At 40.4% G+C, this 6,297-nt stretch overlaps 1 protein-coding gene across 1 annotated transcript in view; it reads right to left on the reverse strand.

Annotated features, from left to right (window-relative positions):
* Positions 1–6,073, reverse strand: part of ache (acetylcholinesterase) — a 36,972-nt gene extending 30,899 nt beyond the window's left edge. The window contains exon 1 of the mRNA XM_039823387.1: positions 5,824–6,073. The gene's annotated coding sequence lies outside the window, so the exon portion shown is untranslated. The remainder of the gene's footprint in view (positions 1–5,823) is intronic.
* Positions 6,074–6,297: the final 224 nt, after the last annotated feature.

Genomic DNA, 6,297 nt, shown 5'->3' on the forward strand with positions numbered 1-6,297 from the left:
GATAGCTCCATTTGTCTGCTCAATAATGGAGAGTGTGTATCACGGTCAGGGATAAACCAATTATCGGCACTGGCCGGTTACCGCGGCCAATATTTGGTGATTTGCAGATTATCTGTATCGGTGTTGTATTGTAATGATAACTAAAGTTAAATTATTAAAAAGTGCGCTACTTTGGCTCTGCTACAGCTCTGTAAGCAGTCTGCAACACTTGCAATCAAACTGTTAGTGTGTTAAACCTTCAGGAAGCTATTTGGGCTTAGGGTTATTTATTATTTTTTTGACTGTGTATTAGGTTTTAAAGTTTCAGTTTTATTAAGTTATATTATTAGTTCCAAATATCGGTTATATTAACTAATAATTATCGGTATTGGTATTGGCCCTGAAAAAAAAAAAAAAACAGTATTGGTTGATCCCTAATCACGATTATATGAAAATCATCCACAAACTGAACAGTGAGCTACATACTGACTAGATGACAACTTCACTTTGATATATGGGTCATGTAGGGCCCTCTCACGCTGTGCAAAATAGGCAGCAAAAGTCAACATGGGATACCTACGGAAGAGGATTAGTGCCAATGTGAAAAATGTATTTCAATTCTGAGTTTAAAGTCAGATTTCTGAGAATAATGTCTTCTGAGTTTAAAGTCAGATTTCTGAGAATCCTCAGAATTCTGGAACAATTATTACATAATTGTCTAAATGTCATTGTTTTTCCATAATTGCAATTTCTTTGTTTAATTACAATTAATTGATAACATTGTTAAGATATGCCAAATATAATTATCTAAGTGATTATTGGTCGTACTGTATATTTTTATTATTATTTTCAATTGTTAGTTGTAGGCACTTGACCTATACATGTTCATAGCAACAAATATGATAAGGGGGGGGGAAAACGGTTAGCAAAAATGTTTTATGATAATAAAGAGGTGTTGTTTACTTACTTGTTATTACAGTATCTGGGTCACATGACAGTGATAGATGTATCCTGGGATTCATTCAATTCACTTTATTTGTTGAAAAAGCAATACATAAATACATATTTTAAAAAATTTGACTGAAAGAGACAATTATATTGTTAATTGCAATTATTTTTGAGACTATTAATTGTACAGCAAAGCTTGGAATTTGTTACAGCTCTAGCGGTGGAAAAGAGCAGCAATACAAGCCATTTTTTTCTTCACTTCACCAGGGTTTTTCCCACATAGAGGAATTTTTGGCCGACCCCCGCAAAAAGGTTTTAGCCAGCCCCAAAAAGAATCACCAGCACCAAAATAAAAAAGAATTGAGAGAAAAAAAAATAACAATTCAAATCCTCTCTACATGTAAATGTGTTTAAGAGCAATTTACCAAAAACAAACAAAACAAGCAGAACATAAACTTGAATATGAGTGCTAATCTCAGTTTCATCGTCAGGAGTCAGGCTGTACCAGACTCTCCCTGAGATTTATTTAAATATAAATATTATTATACTTTTAAACAGTTTTGTGAATTGGGGTTTAATTTAGTCAAGCACAATATACATTTTTGTTTTTTTAAATTCTGATTTCTGGAAATAAGGTAACGCAGACCTTCTTGCCTTTACTGTCATGCTTGCTGCCGTGCGTAGTACCCCCCCACCCCCAAAGGCCCATTCTGAGACAGGAAAAACAATGTTCACAGTTCATACTAGGGCTGTTGGATCGAATTCCAAAAGTCGAATATAATTCAAATAGTAAAAAAATCAATACTATTCGAATGCTGAAATTACTATTTGAATGTGATTCTTTTTTTTATAAATAGGTTGGCTAACGTTAGCTCATGTCACGTCTGACGAACAATAGGTTACGGGAGCGAGAAACACAAGGCATTGTGAGCTAACGTTGAGTACCGAGTAAAGTTAGTACAGGGGGGAGCGACAGGCTGCTGCTGGAAATCGGAAGAAGGATGGGAAATAGTTTTAACATGACTTTAAAATCGGCATCCACCGAGCCAAAATGCTCATGTTATCATTAGTTAGCTCGTTCTGGTTTCCTAACTGCGTCGCAAATTATAGGAGCATAGCTGGGACAAAGAGTATAGAAGTACCAAGAGGTAAAACTCAATAGAAGGTTGTGTTGCGTTCAGTCCAAGATGGCGGAGCTGCACTCTTTAGAACGTTCCATTGCAAGCTGCAGTTCGGTCATGGGTGCGTTAAGTTCTAAAGAGTGCAGCTCCGCCATCTTGGACTGAACGCAACACAATGTTCTATTGAGTTTTACCTCTTGGTACTTCTATACTCTTTGGCTGGGAGCTTCGTGGAGACGGCTTAAGTTAATGTTAGCTGCCCTACAGCTGTAAGAGTTAGCTTCGACTTCATACATAACCTTCTAACAGCTGTAGTCTCAGTAATGTGACAATCTGCAAGAAACAGGTTGCTTTATAAATCACTAAAATAGTAGTGACAGCACTGTCTGGCTTAGCTATCAATGCCGTTAGCATCGTCGCTAACACTATTATAGAGGAAGACTGACAGCTCTAGGTCATACCATCCCTGTGAGGATGATGATGCAACATCCGTCGGCCGTACGTCCGCTCTAATATTCGCCATTAGATATTGGACATATTGACACATGGACTCTCCTGTGGTCCATGCCAGAAATACGCACGCGGGCACCAAATGTGGATTAATCTGCTGCTTAAAATAGTCCACAACAAATGCACTATTTCCTCCTGTTTGAGTGATGTTTGCTTAAATCTACAGTGTCCCGCTGTTTTAGCCTTTGTTTTTTTTTAACTATATATTTATGATCCATTTTCAAAGATTTACATCTTCAATAGGAACCAATAGGCTTAGGATTCAGTGCCACAGACAGGAATTCAGAGCCGCTGCTTAAAATAGTCCTCGACAAAGCACCATTTCCTCCTGTATGAGTAACATTTGCTGAATATTAGAGTGGCTATCTGCTTTAGGAAATTACTGAGCTTGGTTTAAGATGTACATCTTCAGTAGGAACTAATGCTGGGTCTGAGTGTCACAGACAGGGAAGTCAGAAAGTATTGAGAGACAGGCTAACACATTGTTGTTTTAGATTATTTTTTGGGGGCTTTTCCCCTTTATTTCAGAGTGACAGTGGATAGACAGGAAAGGTGGGAGAGAGATGGGGGGATGACACGCAGCAAGGGGCCGCAGCTCGGATTCGAACCTGGTCCGCTGCAAAGGACTCAGCCTACTGTACATGGGGCGCACGCACGCTCTTACTGGGTGAGCTAGAGGCCGCCCCTAACACATTTTTGGTTTTAATCTTTTTATGGGTTTTGTTGACAATAATAAAAATATAGAATCACACCAGTCCTAACTTTAATCATGCAAGTAGAGCTGGATATAGAAAAATCAAATATCACGATATTCTTGACCAAAATACCTCAATGTCCATATTGCGGCGATATTGTAGGGTTGACTATTGGTGCTTTCACAAAATATTAACACAATGAGAGTTTTGATAAATAATCATCAATAATGTGGATACATTGACTACCACACATGCACACCAATAGTCCACTATTATTCTGAATATGACAATATTCAGAATTTGATACAGCTCATGTAAAAACAGCACATTCCTGTTGGATATTCCGAATAAGGCCTTTTTCTGAATCTAACATTTTCTGATTAAGACATGTGGGACATTGCGGTATTATTCGGGTTTTAGAGGCATTCTTTGTAAATGTATAGAGCGCGTTTGGAATCATCGCTATGCCGACCTTTTCAAGAAGCTGGTTGAAGGAACGAAACAGGAACGCTGTGTTTGCACGGTCCAACAAGTCCGCCGCCAGTGGTAAACTTTGAAAAAAATCATATTTTGCACTGCTGCATGTAAATGGGAATATTAGTGGAATATTCACTTTCATTAGCCACGTAAACAGCTTAGTCGGAATATCGTCTTTTTCGGAATAAGGGCAAAAAACGGAATATAATGTGCATGTAAATGTAGTAAATGAATAAGTGGGTACAGGCAAATGCAACGCTAGAAGCATAGGCTTAATTTGCTCAAAAGTAGAGATCTCAACCACCCCCCCTCCCAATGTTGAACCTAAAGTTACGCCCTTGGCTAGAACTAAGGGGAGTTCAGAAAATGACATCACTTTAATGTAATGCACCCTTTAAAACCAAGAAAGGACAACACTTGTGTCATATGACGATATCCAACGTTTAAGACAATATCCAGCCTCATATTTCGAGGTTGTTATGATATTGATATATTGCCCAGCCCTACATCTCACCTTGTCAAACCAGAACCACAGAGTGGAACTGCTCCCCAGAGGGCAAAAATGCAGAGTCAGAATTCACTTACGGATATTATCCCTTGTACAGAAACTACATGCAAATACAACTTTTAATAAATGAGTAAAAACCTGCAGCATTGATTAAACTTTGGCAGTCGCCCCAGTGAGAATGCAGATAAGGAATGTGCACTGCCAGCTGCCAAGCCTGCATTAACTGTTATGACTTACAGAAGCAATAAATCAAGGCTACAGTGGGCTGCAGCAGCGGCAGCAGAGAGGGAGCAGAGGAGGGACCGTTTCTTTTAACCCCACATAACAAAACGGAAACACTAATATGTCATCAACTAGCCTCTCTGTATAGCTCATCTGTCCACTGACAACATGCAGCATCCCTGAAAGCCCGGGCCGGGCTGTTATGCAATATGCAACACAGGACTGATCTGCCACTGCAGACAGAACTGTTTGGGCATCTGAGAGATGAATATGCAATTTGAGAGAACACGGCTTCTGTAATGAGATAATTGTCACAACATAGGCTACAATACCCTACTACAGGCTGGCCGTATGCAAAATGCCTCTGTCAGTAATAGCAACGTTCTCAAGCAACACTATTGCCATTGGTTTAAATATCATTTAATTTAAGGAATGTGCATTTATTCAAACCAAATGCTGGGCGATGATATTCATTTTGAGACAGAACCATTCAGAAATATAAAATATTATTAGACATGTATTAGATTAAAGGCCTCAGTATTATGAACAGCTGCGGTTAAAGCATTTAACCACCAACAACATGCAGATTTTTTTTTTTCTCCTGGTAATGAAATGGAGACAAGACAAAGTGGACGTGTGTAAGGAAAGAAGACACCAACAACACACACAGCAGCCACATGCGTCTCGCCATTGAGTCGGCGTCACACATCGATTTCCCCGAACACTCTCCTCCAGCTACAACCCATATCCTGCATATATCCCATATAGCCTGCAGTAGCAGTAGCAGTATATGTCGCACCGGGAGATTAATTATTTTAACAACTTAATGTCCCTTTCTCGGAAAACATATATCGGCCCGTATATGTGGCACTAAATGCAATTTTACAAGACGTCCGCCTGCTATTCCCACAAGCTTAGTTACAAGACAGTTTCACTCGAACTCATTATTTTTCAGAGGCTATCTGTAAGCCGATAAGACCCGCTACTCCTATCGATTTAGGGTTGACATCCAGCCATATTCCATGAGCTTTGTAGATTCGCTGATACGCGAGGGAACCTTAAATTGCCTGTATTTTCATTGGGATTTGGCGTGGCGCTCTGTCTATGTTGGAGCACCGCACGTACACACAGTCTGCGCTGGTACTGTGTGGTTCGGTGGAGCCGGAGAAATGGCTAGTAACCATGGCTACCGTTGATGTAGCAAAGATTAAAGGGCATCATGCACGAGACACATATTGTTAAAACTGCACGAGCTACATGGGGTTTGCGCGGGTTCGCGGTGTACGGACTGGACGGAAGCAAATACAGACCGAAGTACTGTTGAAATTCAATGCGAGGTCGGCCACCAGTGTTTCTGTCTTACCTGGCTATAGCCCTGCGGAGCAAACAAGAGCCTAAGACTAATTTCTTCCTTTTCTCGCTCTGCTGGGACAGCAAACAGCGACGCCGGACTGTGGTTTGTGGGCGTATGACAATGTTTCCTGAGAGAGAGGTGTCTCCGGTCGGCTGTCAAAGACGAAATGTCGGTAATGCCTCCTCCCAGCAGCAGCAGCAGCAGCAGCTCGTTTACTGAACATTCACTCGCCGGACCGAAGCAGTGACGGTAGGGGGAGACTGCTGCTAATAAATACTGCTAGTAAACATAGTACGGACAGTTCCTCTCGCGAGAACACAGGCTACGTTCGATTCTCCTGTCAGACAGTAGCCTACGGAAATGCCTATGGTGCCAAATTCCCCTTACCTGTAATCCACTGATTGTGAAAAAGAAAAAAATAAGTGCATTTTGTCCCTAGTTTAATTGTCATAAGGCATTATTTACAAATACTACAAACATTCA

The sequence above is a fragment of the Perca fluviatilis genome, chromosome 14 (assembly GCF_010015445.1).
Source record: "Perca fluviatilis chromosome 14, GENO_Pfluv_1.0, whole genome shotgun sequence".
NCBI lineage: Eukaryota > Metazoa > Chordata > Actinopteri > Perciformes > Percidae > Perca > Perca fluviatilis.